At 42.8% G+C, this 17372-nt stretch overlaps 1 protein-coding gene across 1 annotated transcript in view; it reads right to left on the minus strand.

The window, feature by feature from the left end:
* LOC139548234 (SPRY domain-containing SOCS box protein 4-like) overlaps positions 1–16109 on the minus strand; it is a 60666-nt gene extending 44557 nt beyond the window's left edge. The window contains exon 1 of the mRNA XM_071357775.1: positions 15794–16109. The gene's annotated coding sequence lies outside the window, so the exon portion shown is untranslated. The remainder of the gene's footprint in view (positions 1–15793) is intronic.
* Positions 16110–17372: the final 1263 nt, after the last annotated feature.

Genomic DNA, 17372 nt, shown 5'->3' on the forward strand with positions numbered 1-17372 from the left:
CTCACAGAACACTCTACCAAATGTACATACCTGAAACTCTACGCCTTCAACTGCTTCAACATTTCCATGAAGACCCATTAGCTGGTCATTTGGGCAGGTTCAAAACCTACAAACGTTTGCAAGCATTACTGTACTGGCCCCATCTGAGCATGGATGTGAAGTCACATATCCGAAACTGTCAGGTTTGTCAAATGTACAAACCAGAAGGTAGAAAACCTGCTGGCAAGTTGCAGCAAACTGTGGCTACCCGACCTTGGGAAATGTTAGGAGTGGATTTGATGGGTCCATTTCCTAGAAGCTCCAATCAGAATGTGTACATGCTTGTTTTTGTTGATTACTATTCCAAGTGGGTGGAGCTCTTTGCCCTGCGTCAGGCCACAGCGAGGACCGTCTCTAACATCCTTACGAAAGAGATCCTGACTCGCTGGGGAGTGCCTGATTACATCCTGTCTGATCGAGGTTCCCAATTTGTCTCTGATCTCTTTGAGGAGACCTGCCAAAGATGGAACCTGAGACAGAAGTTGACCACGGCCTATCACCCACAGACCAACCTGACTGAGAGAGTAAATCGAACCTTGAAGACAATGGTTGCTTCCTATGTAGGGACCCAGCACAAACACTGGGACAAGCACCTTCACGAGTTTCGATTTGCACTGAATTCTGCTGTGCAAGAGTCCACTGGAGTCACACCTGCCGAGCTGAACCTAAGTCGTCCCCTCCGAGGACCCTTGGATATGGTGCTACAGCCCCAGCAGCTTACTCCAGACGCTGCTTGCTATGACCAGGTAGTCCATCTCCACGACTTGAGAGCTCTTGTCTCGAAGAACATGATCCAGGCTCGACTCAAGCAGAAGAGAAACTATGATAAGAACAGACGAGACATGCAGTTCCAGCTTCGTGATCGGGTGTGGCTTCGCTCTCATCCTTACTCGAAAGCTGAACAATTCTTCTCGGCCAAGCTCGCTCCTAAATGGCAAGGACCATATAGGATTGTGGAGCAGATGGGCCCTTTGAACTACCGAGTGGTGAAAGAGGACACAGGTGAAGATATGCGCGTTGTCCATGTCTCACGCCTTAAGGCCTGTTACCCCTCGGCTGAGGAATTGGAGGAGATTGAGCGCCGCAAGGTCCTTGATATCTTTGAAGAGGAAAGTGAGGAGACTTTTCTCGGATTCCCAGACCCAGAAGTCTCACGCCTTAATGCCTGTGACCCCTCAGCTGAGGAGCGTGAGCGCCAAAAAGTAATGAATATTTTTGTAGAGGAAAGTGATGAGGAGGCCTTTTTCGGTTTCCCCGACCAAGATGTGCCTTCCCGGGCAATGGTCGGCTTTTTCCAGGGGAGGGGGTGTGTGACGGCCCTGAATATTTCTGAACCGTCTCAGTGCTTCTCCTTCTAATAGGGCGCTTCCCCTTTAATTCCCCATTAAATAGCCAGCATCAGCTGCGTTCAGTCACAGTCGTGTTCCGGTCGACCAGACTTGCTGTGCGGGGACCACAGTCGAGTCACACTTGCTGGGAAGGCCTAGACTGAGGCTACTGCTGCCTAGCAACCATAGCCTAACAGGAGGATCAACGAAACCAAGGCAGCCATGATGGTGGGGGTAGTCTTTGAGGCATAGACCCTTACAGCACTGCTATTCACCATTAACAACTACCTCTAGATGTTGCAATTCTTGTGCCGACCTGTGTTGTCCTGTCCTCCTGGGAGGATGGTTGGTCCCCTGCAACATTACAACCAAATACTGTTGTCTTTTTCAAATAATTCCTTCATTAAATAAACCAGGTATCAAATGGCTAAGGTGGACGAGGTAGCTAAGTAAGATGTTTATCTATTTGTAAGGTTAAAATATTCCATGTTCATGGGAGAGCTTGACAGCATGAGTTTGTCAATTAGGCTACTCTAAGAATATATTTTTAACTTGGCCAGGATGGAATAGAGGAGAATCCTAACCAATTTTGAGCATTTGAGAGACAGTTTTACAACCGGGAATATGCAGCATTGGTTTCATCAACTAAACCAGTATCAACTGCGTGTCAGCCATTTCCAGTTCTACACAAGTGTCGGTGGAAAGTTATTTTAGGACATGGGACACGACAATGCCATTAAGACATAGATAAATAATTAACTAGCTAGATAGCAAATTCATAACATAGTGTAGTTTGGCTGGTTATTATTTTACCTGCTGTGCAAATCTCCCCCCGTGATGCAAACCATGATTTTCTCATTGCTGACCAAAAATGAGCTATAACTGGCTAAATAACTCACTAACTAGCAATGAATATCAAGAACTGTGCACACACGGCTAGGGTCGCTTTGATCTCAAAACCACATTTCACGACGGCGTTATTGAAAGACTGCTCATGCCCGTCTACGTAGGCCTACAATAATTATACTCTGATGCGCTCTGCAGAGACTGGGAGGACAGTGTGCAACACATTGGATCCGGAGGACACTGATCCAACTCTGATCGGAGTAGCCTAATTGTTTGATCTTGTGATTTTTGTGAGGCAGGTCAGCCAGGGTGAGAATTCTCTGTCCGTCTGAATAGGAGCCTCGAGACACTGTCCTGTGTCTGACCCAGGCAACGGGTACAACGCTTTGCATGCCATATAGAACAGACCGTAAAACAACAGATGATTAAAAAGGAGTGGGAGGAGTGGCTGCTGGGGTGAGGGGCGAGGTCTGATTGACATACTGGAGGGAAGACTTCCTGGGGCGTGATTTAGTGACATGACACAGCAACCTCTTGACCTACAAGACTACGGCGAGCCTGACCATCCGCTGAACATCTAATCAAATGGCCACCCAGACTATTTGCATTGCCCCTTTTACACTGCTGCTACTCTGTTATCATCTATGCAGTCACTTTAATAACTCTACCTACTGTGACGGCCCTGAATATTTCTGAACCGTCTCAGTGCTTCTCCTTCTAATAGGGCGCTTCCCCTTTAATTCCCCATTAAATAGCCAGCATCAGCTGCGAAAAGAAAAAGTTGTGATTGAGACATGAATGAGGATGTGTACTACCTTCAGGTCATGAAGCTTCGCTATTACGTTTGTTTGTTGCCTTACAGTGTGTTTTGTAGCCTTAAAACGAGTTTACCCAGGATTGGATCCACTCTGTGCGTCTGTGGACTACAACTCTCCGTTGGTTTTCGTGGCCTTTTCTCCGCTGGAGATCTGTTGGCGGATTATCTGACTGACCGACTGACTACAACTTTTTGTACACGGTATTTCATTTGTTTGGGGTGATGTATACTGTGATTTATCTAGTTGTTAAGACGTATTATTCTTTGATTAGTCTTTGATACGCTTTATAGTTGTGTTGCAAAATAAGTGTAATTTTGAGTGTAGGAATATACTGGGTTTACGCTACGGACAAACGTTGCGTGACTAAGGTCACTTGAGTCACTGAACTTATTTACCGGGCTGGACTTTTTTTATGCCCGAGGTACAGGACATTTCTAAATGAACATAAGTGCATTGATTTGTTATATTGTGTGTGGGGGTGTGTGATCATTTATGTTGTTAATACAACTACGCAAAAGAATACACTTGTTTGAAGTTCTTTCCAATGTTTTAAGGGGTTTATGAAAAGTATATTTCCATCTTGACTTTTATATAAGTCCTTTGTATTGGTGTGACTTGACGGACCAGATGGGACTCATTCCCTCCCAAACTAAAAGGAGAAACCCATGCTTTCTCTGGTAGGCACAACCTACCTGGCACCCCTATAAATAACCTCAAGTCAAAACTGTTACACTACATGTACATATTACCTCAACTGGTGCCCCCGCACATTGACTCTGTACCCCCCCCATATATAGTCTCAGTATTACTTGTTGCTTTTATTTCTTATTCATTTTCTTTTGTTATCTTTATAAGCAGCTACTCGTGATAAAAGATCAAGTTTAGAAGTGCCCGTCTCAAACCATAATTTAAAAAAAATAAAAATTTAAGATACTCAGGGAGGGAAATTGCAATCGGATACTTTTTAAAGAATTCTCTCTCACTGCCAGATCCATTTCCCCCCCAATCTTACTCCCATGTCGCCACATTCCAGTCCCCCCCTCTTTTATTGATCCCTTTCTCCCTCCATCCCCTTCTCCTCGTCTCCCTCCACCCCTCTCGCTTTGTCTCAGTCCATTTCCCTGTATCCATCTCTCCATTCCAGTCTAACTGTGCTTTCCTGCTCTCTCCTCCTTTAGATCAGACTCACGCAAAACCCTATCAGTGGTCTGATTTAGGGGGGGGGGGGGGGGGGGGGGTGAACATGCTGTAAATCAAGATTAACATCAAAGAGCCTGCCGACTGACTTATATACACATTTACCGGAATACAAGTGTGAATAGATATGTAATTGGTCTCATTTTAGAATATCCAGGACCAGAAAGATGAACAATGCATTTGGATTGTCATCCTACTCTTCACAAATATTTATGGTTACCAGAACCAACGTACCAATATAGACATGAACACGTGCTCACAGCAGTCAATATGCTGTTGTGTGCAGGTGCAAGTCTCTGAGGAGCCTCTCTCACCCTCAGATCTGGTAAAGAGATGAACGACTGTTCTGCTACATCTCTCCTCCACTATGGAAAGAGGTATCCATCGCCTGTAAGTGTGGTGTGTGTGTGGGGATGTGGTCTGCGTGTGTACGGGGGGGCACAAGTTCAGGCATAAGGACTCAGATCACCACATCAAGTACATTGAAATGCCTTTCTTGCAATATCAATGTAGTACTAAAAATAACAAGGTAGAATAAAAACAAAAATAACACTAGAAAGAACCCCCACTCAGGTGCCAGTTAATTAGGTACAGCACCTGTCCAGGAAAATGGTTAGCTCCTACAGACAGTGAGTCACGTTGCCGTGGCTTACTATGTAAAACAGGGAAATAACGCCGCAGTACAACAGTGGTGTGCAGAACGGCATCTCGGAACGCACAACTCGTTGTCTGCTGCAATAGCCCATCCATGACAAAGACCGACCCCACACCGGGTTCCACTCCTATCAGATAAAATCAAGAAGCAGCTCCAGTGGGCACGCAATCACCAACACTGGACAAACATTGCCTTGGCCGACGAATCCCGGTTCCTGATGTGTCATGCTGACGGCAGTCAGGATTTGGTGTAAGCAGTCCATGGCCACATCCTGCCTGGTGTCAACAGTATAGGCTGGTGGCGTAGTGTGGGGAAGTAGCAGCAGCGTAAATGATGATTGTATGCGAGTGTGTGTAGCCAGTATAAATGTGTGTGCATGTTGGAGTGTCAGTGTGTGAGTGTAGAGTCCTGTTAGTGTGCAGAGAGAAATACCACATCACTCAAAAACAACCAGAGGCCCCAAGTTAGTTGATAACATACGCAGCAAACCATCTACCTGTAATCACACACAACCTTCCAGTTTGATAGCTTACCCTGGCAACCAAGTTCAACCACTGGTTGTTTAGACCGTTGCTTCTTTACATACTGGTCATGCCGTCTGATTATAACTTTCATTTACATGAAATTGGACAAAGCAGATTACAGAAAACAAAATGCATGCAAACCTGTTGTCATTGTTATTATCACAGGACACAAGTGACATCAGTAAGAGTAGCCTACAACTATAGCACAAAAGTGGCTTTGAAAAATCTATTATCTTTGTGACCGAGTCTCACTCGCACACACACCTACTAATGGTGCAGACCAAGCGAGTTAGTCCAAAACTGATTAAAATGCCTGTGGACAGTAAATGAACATGGGAGTCATGCCACAACTGCTCATCATAATTGCTCATGCCACAACTGCTCATGCCACAACCTGAGCAATTAAATTAAGGCTACTACAGTGATTTATTGATATTACACTGTGGGAACAAGGCCTTTAAATTGTCCCGCTGTCCCCCTTACAGCCCAGTGTGTCATTCAGTGACCTATCCCTTTGAATGGGATTTCTAAACATTACCATTTGACTGACTCAGCAGTGTGTGGGAGGGAGGGACAGGGGGCTACAGGACACAGGCACAGCCGATGGGACTAGTGCCAGTGTGTCACGACTCTGGACAGCTGCTGGCTGACGCAGCACTGTTGGTTTGTGTGGAGATTAAAATGCATTCATCACCTCCATCATGATCATACAGGCTCTGAGCAAGGTGGAGCGGAGGAACTGCTGCCTGACGCTCCTCCTGGAACGGGCGTATCCCTCCTGAGCTCCGATTGAACAGACCGACGGAAGAGGATGTGAAATTATTTGTGCTGTTCTGATAACGTTAATGTTCCTGGAAGCTATGTTCCCAAGATGGTGATCAACATGAGTAGCATGCACCTGTCAGAGGGAGGGAGATGCAGTGGCACTGACTGGCAGTTGAAAGACGACAAAATGTAATGTTGGTTGCTATTCTTCTGAGTCCTTCAAATGAGTTTATCAATCACTGTCACTTAACTTTTATGGCATGTCAGTTGTGACATTGTGTTTGTGAGAAATAGAAGGCAGGTGGGTCAAAAGCAAGAGACATTAAGACTAGAAAGAGAGGGAGGGAGCAATATTTTTTTTTTAAAGAAAGTGAGTAAGAGAAAGAGTGAGGGGTCATTATGCACTCTACAAAAATGTAAAATTAACATGTAAAGTGCTGGTCCCATGTTTCATGAGCTTAAATTATATCTGAAATTTTCCAAATGCACATAAAGCTTATTTCTCTCAAATTTGGTGCACACGTTTGCATCTCTGTTAGTGAGCACGTCTTTGCCAAAATAATCCATCCACCTGACAGGTGTGGCATATCAATAAGCTGAATAAACAGCATGACCATTACACAGGTGCACCTTGTCCTGGGGGCAATAAAAGCCACTATAAAATGTGCAGTTCTCTCACACAACGCCATAGATGTCTCAAGTTGAGGGAGCATGCAATTGGCATGTTGACTGCAGGAATGTCCACCAGAGCTGTTGCCAGAGAATTGGATGTTCACATCTCTACCATAAGCTGCTTCCAAAATAATTGTTGAGGATTTGGCAGTACGTCCAACTGGCTTCACAACCGCAGACCACGTGTATGGAGTCGTGTGGGCAAGCTGTTTGCTGATGTTAACGTTGTGAACAGTGTGTCCCATGGTGGGGTTATGTTATAAGGAGGCATAAACTATGGACAACGAATACAATTGCATTTTATCGATGGCAATTTGAATGCACAAAAAGGTATCTGTATTCCCAGTCGTGAATTCCATAGATTAAGGACTAACGAATCCATTTAAATTGTTCTGCCTGTGGATAAGGAACCCTGACCTGTTCACTAGACGTGCTACCTTGTCCTGGACCTGCTGTTTTCGTCTCTCTCACACACACAACCTTGGCCATGCACTGTAATAGTTGCCTCCCGGCACAGCCAGAAGAGGACAAGCCACCCCTCAGAGCCTGGTTCCTCTCTTAGTTCCTGCCTTTTTAAGGAGTTTTTCCTAGCCACCGTGCTTCTACATCTGCATTGCTTGCTGTTTGGGGTTTTAGGCTGGGTTTCTGTACAGCACTTTGAGATATCAGCTGATGTATTTATAAAGCCCTTTTAAAATGTGATTGATTGATCTATTTCAATTGACATTTCCTCATATGAACTGTAACTCCGTAAAATCAATGACGTTGTTGCGTTCATATTTTTGTTCAGTATACATTCTGTATGTCACCACAGTGGTTTGTTGGGACGACTGATTTCTGCTCCACACGAGGTCTGTGACACGCCAGTCATTTGCAACCTTATGTCACAATAAATTACCTAAATATCACAGCAGCAATAGAGTTGTCATGGCGATAACCGCATGCATCAAAGTAGCTCAGAAACGTTGCTTCTTCTGCGTCATAAGCTCCTAGAGTCAGTCAGTCCCTGAATGCAGTTTTAGCGTTTAACAGGGAAGAAGCTGAAACAAGCTGCCAACGTCTCTCTCGGGATGGCCCTGAGCCACACCAGCCACCCTACTGAGACTCAGAGGGGGGCAGCGTAACCGGATTCATGGTCACATAACCTGCTCACAACAACGTTAGGGTGTCCTGTCAGTGTCAGCGCAGCTAGCTAACTTTGTGGTAGGGTACAGTGAAAACAATATAGCTATCAACACTAGCACCAACTGACAGTGGGCTGAAGCAGGATTGTGACAGGGTAGGCAATTCTGTTTCCCTCAACACACCAACACTCCATTGAACACACACTTAGGAAGCACAAACCCCGTGTGTGATGTTTATTGCAATACAGTAGTCACTTGCACACCCTGTTTGTACTGCATGTGACAGTAGGCTATGCAACAAACAGCACAATATAAACGGGTCACATTATAGTGTATTCAGGGGTGGTGTGCTGAGAGGTGTTCCATCACAATCTTGCTTCCAGGATCTAGCACACGCTCTCAAATTAAGTCTACCACTCACTGGCTGTCCTTAGAAGCAGTCTAAAAGATAAGACAGATGTGTTCTGTAAACTCTGCTTTTACCTAACACACTCCATACACATAAGACATCCTTTAAGGGGGTCACAAAGGGTTTATAGACAGCTCATTATTAGTTCATATGTAGTTTAAAGTAAATCCACACAGATGGACAAAGAAACTCAATGCCCAATGTGTAGGTCTAGAAATCATCCTTCTTTGCTCTGATCCAAGCTATCCTGATTTCTGAGGTCAATCCTCAGACAAGGAGAGGACATTCTGCCCATTTGATTTTATTAGGATCCCCATTAGCCAATGGCAACAGCTAGTCTTAAAGGGGTCCGACAACGAAAAAGACATTACAGATCAAATAATTTACATATATTTTAAAACATTAACATGTATTGTGCATCTATCAGTTACACATAAGTGTTAGTACATACACACAACAAGTAGGTCATATGGGGGAGAAGCGTGCCATGAGGTGAAGCTTTGTTCGATTTTTGAAACCAGGTTTGCTGTTCACTTGCACTAGATAAGATGGAAGGGAATTAAATGCAATAATGGCTCTGTATAATATTGTGTGTTCCCTTGAATTTGTTCTGGACCTGGGAACTGTCAAAAGTGCTGTGTGCGAGCTTACTACGCCAACAATTTGGAATTTCCTACACATGAATGTTTCTTATAAAATCAAGAAGTGATGCAGTCAGTCTTTCCTCAACTCTTAGCCAAGAGAGAGACTGGCATGCATAGTTTGGATATTAACCCTCTGATTACAATGAAGAGCAAAATGTGAAGCTCTGTTTTGGGCCAGCAGCAGCTTAACTTTTTAGGGATGGGGGCAGCGTGCCCAAATTGAACTGCCTCCTACTCTGTCCCAGATGCTAATATATGCATATTATTATTGGATAGAAAACACTCTGAAGTTTCTAAAACTGTTTGAAATATGTCTGTGAGTATAACAGAACTCATATGGCAGGCAAACTTCCAAACAGGAAGTGGAAATTCTGAGGCTGGTCGATATTCAATTCATTTGTTCAAATCCCAGTAAGATATGGATCTGTTTGCACTTCCTACGCCTTCCACTAGATGTCAACAGTCTGTAGAACGTTGAATGAAGCTTATACTGTGATGTGGGGCCGGATGAGAGGGGAATGAGTCAGTGGTCTGGCAGATTGCCAGTTCCTGGTCACGCGCATTCCACATGATATCGCCTTGCGTTCCATTACTTCTACAGACACGAAGTAATTCTCCGGTTGGAACGTTATTGGATATATATGATAACAACATCCTGAAGATTGATTCTCTACTTAGTTTGACCAGTTTATTCGACCTGTAATATAACTTTTTGAAGTTTTCGTCCGAGTTTGCCTAGACCTGTGCGAGCGTTTTGATATGTTAACTATACGTGCTAGCAAAAGTAGCTACTTGGACAAATACCGGACATTATCGAACAAAACAACAATTTATTGTGGAACTAGGATTCCTGGGAGTGCATTCGGATGAAGATCATCAAAGGGAATATTTATGATGTAATTTCATATTTCTGTTGACTCCAACATGGCGGAGAAATGTTGTTATATCTGAGCGCCGTCTCAGATTGCCTGGTGTGCTTTTTCCGTAAAGTTCTTTTGAAATCTGACACAGCGGTTGCATTAAGAACAAGTGTATCTTTAATTCTATGTAAAACATGTATCTTTCAAAGTTTATGATGAGTATTTCCCGTTATTTGATGTGGCTCTCTGCAATTTCTCCGGATATTTTGGAGGCATTTCTGAACATGGCGCCAATGTAAACTGAGATTTTTGGATATAAATATGCACATTATCGAACAAAACATACATGTATTGTGTAACATGATGTCCTATGAGTGTCATCTGATGAAGATCATCAAAGGTTAGTGATTAATTTTATCTCTATTTCTGCTTTTTGTGACTCCTATCTTTGGCTGGGAAAATGGCTGTGTGTTTTTTGGACTTGGCGGTGATCTAACATAATCATATGTTGTGTTTTCGCTGTAAAGCATTTTTGAAATCGGACACGATGGGTAGATTAACAAGATGTTTATCTTTCATTTGCTGTATTGGACTTGTTAATGTGTGAAAGTTACATATTTCTAAAAAATATTTCCCGCGCTGCCTTTTCAGCCGAATGTTGTGGGGTGTGTCCTAGAAAGGTTAACTAGGTACTTCTTTGCAGCACTAAACCATGTGACTGGACAATAATCAAGATAAAACTAGTTAAGTTTTAGGACTTGCTTTGTGGAGTGCGATGTCAAATAAGCAGGGAATCTATATCACGGAGAGACCTCTCCCCAGATTTACAACCATTGAAGGACTGACCCCAATTAGTCGACTGGTCGATTGTTTGGTTTATCGAGAGAGAGAGAGAGAGAGAGAGAGAGACAGCACCAGTCAAAAGTTGACACCTACTCATTCAAGGGTTTTTCGTTATTTTTACTGTTTTCTACATTGTAGAATAATATTGAAGACATCAAAACCATAAAATAGCACATATGGAATCATGTAGTAGCCAAAAAAAGTTAAATCAAAATATATTTTAGATTCTTCAAAATAGTCACCTTTGCCTTGATGACAGCTTTGCACACTCTTGGCAATCTCTCAACCAGCATCATGAGGAAGTCACTTGGAATGCATTTTAATTAACAGGGGTACCCTGTCAAAAGTTCATTTGTGTAATTTCTTTCCTTGTTAATGCTTTTGAGCCAATCAGTTGTGATGTGCCAATGTAGAGATGGTATACAGAAGATAGCCCTATTTGGTAAAAGACCAAGTCCATATTATGTCAAGAACAGCTTAAATAAGCAAAGTGAAACAGTCCATCATTACTTTAAGACATGGTCAGTCAATCTAGAAAGTTTCAAGAACTTTCTTCAAGTGCAGTCCCTAAAACCATCAAGCACTATGATGAAACTGGCTCTCATGAGGACTGCCATAGGCAAGTAAGACCCAGAGTTACCTGTGCTGCAGAGGATAAGTTCATTAGAGTTACCAGCCTCAGAAATTGCAGCCCAAATAAATGCTTCACGGAGTTCAAGTAACAGACATCTCAACATCAACTGCTCAGAGGAGACTGCGTGAATCAGGCCTTCATGGTCGAATTGTTGCAAAGAAATCACTACTAAAAGGACACCAATAAGAAGAGACTTGCTTGGGCCAAGAAACACGAGCAATGGACGTTAGACCGGTGGAAATCTGTTCTTTGGTCTGAGGAGACCAAATTTGAGATATTTGGTTCCAACCGCTGTGTCTTTGTGAGACGCAGTTGGTGAACGGATGATCTATGCATGTGTGGTTCCCACTGTGAAGCGTGGAGGAGAAGGTGTGATGGGGCTTTGCTGGTGACACGGTCTGTGATTTATTTAGAATTCAAGGCACACTTAACCAGCATGGCTACCACAGTATTCTGCAAGCGATACACCATCCCATCTGGTTTGCGCTTAGTAGGACCATCATTTGATTTTCAACAGGACAATGACCCAACACACCTCCAGGCTGTGTAAGGGCTATTTGACCAAGAAAGAGAGTGATGAGTGCTGCATCAGATGACCTGGCCTCCACAATCACCCGACCTCAACCCAATTGAGATGGTTTGGGATGAGTTGGACCGCAGAGTAAAGGAAAAGCAGCCAACAAGTGCTCAGCATATGTGGGAACTCCTTCAAGACTATTGGAAAAACATTCCACGTGAAGCTGGTTGAGGTAAGGCCAAGAGTGTGCATCAAGGAAAAGGGTGGCTACTTTGAAGAGTTTTTAATATATTTTCATTTGTTTAACACTTTTTTGGTTACTACATGATTCCATTTGTTATTTCATAGTTTTGATGTCTTCACTATTATTCTACAATGTAAAAAAAAAATCAAAATAAAGAAAAATCCTTGAATGAGTAGGTGTGTCCAAACTTTTAACTGGTACCAATATATATATATTTTTTAATTAAATGGCACACGAGACACCTGTCTGATTCACACCCATCTCAGTGAACTAATTAATTGCAGAGGCCTAGACTAATCCATTGCGGAGGCCGTGGGGATGGCACAGTCCAAGAAGAAGGAGTGTGGCTAAGATGCACAATTGCACGTCTCTCTCCAGAATGCACTCTCTTCCGTTAATTTGTGAAAATCCATTGCTTCACAACTTCATTGTGTGAATTGTTTGCATTTGATTGTTAAGGTCTATCAATTCCCCATTACATATCTCACCAGTAGTACATTTACCGTTAATTCCTAACCTACAATGTTTGTTTGGTTACGGTACTTTCTGTTAATGCATTCAATATATTATTATTCCAGTCTTTTACCCTTCTCATTGCCGGAGTGGGCATGTTGTTTGCAGAGAACACAACCTATGCTTGTGAGAAACAAGTTTTGGTTAATTTAATCCCATTCCCGAGTTTTGTCAATTTAGTCATTGTCTTTTGCGTGGACACACACCCGATTACACAGAGGTAGGCCTATAGGTTTCCTGGCCTGCGCGCAAATGTAGGCATATAAATGTATAACGCAGAGATCTCAAAGTAATCTTTTCTTCACCTCAAACAAAGTCTGTTTTTACATCCATTGTGATTGACAATAATTCCTAAATGTTTTTTTTTTTTTTTTTGGGGGGGGGGGTCAAGCTCTTTCCCTTTCGATAACCACTCAGCATGAAAAGGGAAAAATGTAATGCTCTGTCCCAGTGGAAATGTCATAAAATAGGCCTACCGGATGACCCCTTACCCTGTGTGTGTCCCGAGCACACTGACACAGGAAACTGAGGGTCCAGAATGTTATAACCAATGTTGCACGTTTACTAGCACAAGCTTAATCAAACAGTGTGCTTAAAGCATCAGACAAGCTCAATACATATAGTTGATTTTATTAAAACACATAGGGTGTGTCTATGTGGAAAAACACCCAATTAAATCATACCCATGCAAATCAGATCTAGTTGTTTACAACATCTAATATGATATGACTCTATTTACAGCGTTGAATCATTACCGTACATGGATAAAGGCTTTCTTTAATGCCAGTGGCAGGTCATAGGTAAAAATAGAAAAGAGTAGATGGCCTAGAGAGATGCCCTGCGGTACACCACACTTCCCATGTTTAACATTAGAGAAGCTTCCATTAAAGAAAACCCAATGTTCTATTAGATAGATTGCTATATCCTGGATTCAGAGCTGAGGTTGAAAAACCATAACAGGTTATGGTCAATAATATCAAAGGCGGCACTGAAATCTAACAGTACAGATCACACAATCCAAGCACGCCAAAAAAGTTGTGAAGAGGGCACGACAACGCATTTTCCCCTTCAGGAGACTGAAAAGATTTGGTATGGGTCCCCAGATCGTCAAAAGGTTCTACAGCTGCACCATCAAGAGTATCCTGACCAGTTGCATCACCGCCTGGTATGACAACCACACGGCATCTGAACGTAAGGCGTTAGAGGGTAGTGTACACAGCCCAGTACATCACTGAGCCAAGCGTCCTGCCATCAAGGACCTATATACTAGGCAATGTCAGAGGAAGGCCCCAAAAATTGTGGCTCCAGTCACCCAAGTCATAGACTGTTCTCTGCTACCGCACGCCAAGCGGTACCAGAGCACCAAGTCTAGGTCCAAAAGGCTCCTTAACAGCTTCTAGCCCCAAGCAATCATTGACCCCGCTCCTTTGTTTTTACACAGCTCCTACTCTCTGTTTATTATCTATGTATATAGTCACTTTACCCATACCTACATGTACAAATTACCTCGACTAACCTGTACACCCGCACGTTGACTCGGTACCGGCACATAGCCTCGTTGTTGTTATTTTGTGTTACTTTTTATTTTGTAAATCTTTTCTTAACTCTATTTCTTGAACTGCATTGTTGGTTAAGGGCTTGCAAGTGTGCATTTCACGGTAAGGTGAACAACACCTGTTGTTTTCAGCGCATGTCACAAATAAAATGTGATATTATAAATGTATTTCAACCAATCATTAGTCATTTGTGTCAGTGCAGTACATGTTGAGTGCTCTTCTCTATAAGCATGCTGAAAGTCTTAATTTGTTCACAGAGAAATAGCTTGTGTGTTTGGTCAACAACAAAAAAAGTTTTACTTCCAACAGTGTGCCTATTCCAGTGTGGTCATGATGCACTATGGATGTTGCCCACCCAGGTGGCTATAGGGTTCATAGGTCACCTGACATGACTGAGGTCGTGGGTTCAAACCCCAGATGTTAATAATTGAGTGTGGGGGCTGTGATTGGTTCTATACTAGGAACGATCTGAATACTTCCACCCCATGGGATCATTCATTGATTAGGCCTATGCAACAGCCAAAAACTGGTAATGGTTTTCCATATAAATGGGTTAGTTGTAGGCCTAGTCAGAAGAGTAAGCAAGGCCTACTCTGGTGACAAAGAGGTTTAATGTACCATCCACTAAGACGCATTAAGGAAAGAAAAGCACATCAATATGATAACTGGCTCTTTAACTGGTCCATCCCACGGTAATCCCATCAGACACTTCATCTGGACAGTGTTCGTGCCCTGGAAGGGCCAGGTCAGGCAGATGGTGTGGTTACAGTCACTCCAGGAGATAAAGCATTTACCGTTTAAAAATGACTAATAAACTGCAACAGATGCACTTGAATAGGCGTCCGTTTTGGTAAACCCACCCCGCTGTAAAATATCTCTCCTGTTTGCCCACCTGTCTGTAGAATCACAGACTACACTGACGTAAATTCAGCTGTGACAATAGGAAACTGTCCAAAGCAGGGTATCAAATAGCAAGCCAACATGCAAGTTCTGCAAAGGAGTAGACTACAATACAGTGGCCTAATACTTAAAGCAAAAAATGGCTTTCCTGATGTAAGTAATAACCATTACAGTGGCCTAGTCCGTGTCCCAGTTTGACAGAATGAGGTCCTGAATATTCTACATGTTGTCAATAATATATTTTGGGGGAAATTATGTTTATTTGCTTGTAGCCACTCAGAACCTTTTCAGAATATCGTTTCGAAAACATTCTAATCATAATCAGTTTATTAATATTTTGTCATTATTTCCCAAGCTCTTGTAAACGGTGGGATGAATTAATAAAAATGTAATTACAAGTAAATGCCAAAGACAAGTTATGCTTCTCAAGTTACCACGCCTCGCTTCCCAGTCGACGTCATTTTATTTCAATAAAGTCCTAAATTAGCCTTCTCGTACGAATGGCTTATTGAGTTGCTGCAGCTTCATAAAAACAACATGTACAACAACAAAACATACCCAACCCAGTGCGACAAAGTTGTGAACATTGCCAAGTTTTCTAAACATCAACAACAGAGAGCATATTGAACAACACTATCGAATGTGTTCAAACATTATTATATTCGACGCAATAAAATTAAAACAGGCAAGACATATTTTACTTACGTTCCAATGTAACAATGTAGCCAAAAGCCTCGCCTCGCGATCGACAAAGCCCTCACGACGCCAAGTTATCTCCTTGAGCATAAAAAAACGGACTTTTTTCTATTTTGCGTCGAAGATAATCATTTTATTTCACCAAGCCTTACTAACGTAACTCTTCTGTGCTGTTTTATCGGCGAATTCTCTCTATCTACCCATACGGGAATTCGCGACGGGCGGCTTCTTTGTTCCGCGAGCCATTCCGTGGAAATCACCGTTCATGTGTCGCTGATACGCACTGATTGGCCAAGTCGCTCGAGGGATAGGATCCGCAATAGGTGATGGTTAGGGCAACAGCAGAGCCATTTCTTTCCGCAGTCCTAAAGTCAGCCCCTTTTCGTGGCGAGGATATAATAATTCGACTAGCTAGTTTTGCTCACAACACTGACCTCGGGGAGTGAAGAAGTATCCTAGTCTAAATTTGACAGCACGTCAAAGTGTTGAGAGAGAGTTAAAAAATGGTCAGGGATTGAAATGACTTTTTCTATGCAACTAGCCTAAATGTTACTAAATAGCATAGGCCTACATTGCCCAATATTGGACTAAAGGAGCCTGACGTTACTCCTTAGTCCAAGTACCTTACATGTTCTGTTTAATTAAGGGAACTAACTATACAGTCACCTCTCATGGCAGACCTCGTGGATCTGTTGCTGTGGGTTTGGGTTTTATGTTTGATGTTGATGTTTTATGTATTTAACCTTTTGTTTTTGAAAATTATTTCTTGACAATATGAAAGATAAGGCCCGCAAGCGATGCGTGTTAATGTTCGCACCAAGCATTGCGGCTCTTAACATAGCTCCCCTACAGAAGATCCCGTCGACCAATGACTCTTATGTGTAAAGTAAGGAAACTTAGACTCATGATCAAGGGCTAAGGCCTACACAGCTATAGCCTTGAATACAGGCATGTAGGCTCTTATCCTAATAGGCCTACAGAGAGTAAGATAGGCCTACATGAGGTAGACCAGATAGTAGACATAGATGTTGTGATTTAGGGACTATAGATTCTAACCTAAGGGGCAGGATATCGAAATAGCGTGAAATCAATTTCAATGAGGCATAGAGTTGAAATCAATACTAAATATCACCATTGATCACAAGTCATTGTACAACAATATTGATTATATTTTTTTCATTGATCGCCCAATGGTATACGTCTAAGCTCTTGACTGCATACACCTCAGAATTGTTAAAATGGTGCCAGAGGTAGGCTTATGCTGTGCTGTGCTCAGCCTGCATATCCGTGTGTGTGTGTGTGTGTGTGTGTGTGTGTGTGTGTGTGTGTGTGTGTGTGTGTGTGTGTGTGTGTGTGTGTGTGTGTGTGTGTGTGTGTGTGTGTGTGTGTGTGTGTGTGTGTGTGGTCAGACTGCCAGATGAATCTGTTCTCATTGCTGTTGACACCTGACATTAACAGAGCTGTCTGCTCAGCACTTTTATTTTCCCTTGTGATTTGATCCATAGAACTATGTCAATTCTCTCTTTCTCTCTCCCTCTCGCTGTTTCTTTCTCTCTCTCTCTCTCTCTCTCTCTCTCTCTCTCTCTCT

The sequence above is a fragment of the Salvelinus alpinus genome, chromosome 21 (assembly GCF_045679555.1).
Source record: "Salvelinus alpinus chromosome 21, SLU_Salpinus.1, whole genome shotgun sequence".
In the NCBI taxonomy this organism is placed as follows: Eukaryota; Metazoa; Chordata; class Actinopteri; order Salmoniformes; family Salmonidae; genus Salvelinus; species Salvelinus alpinus.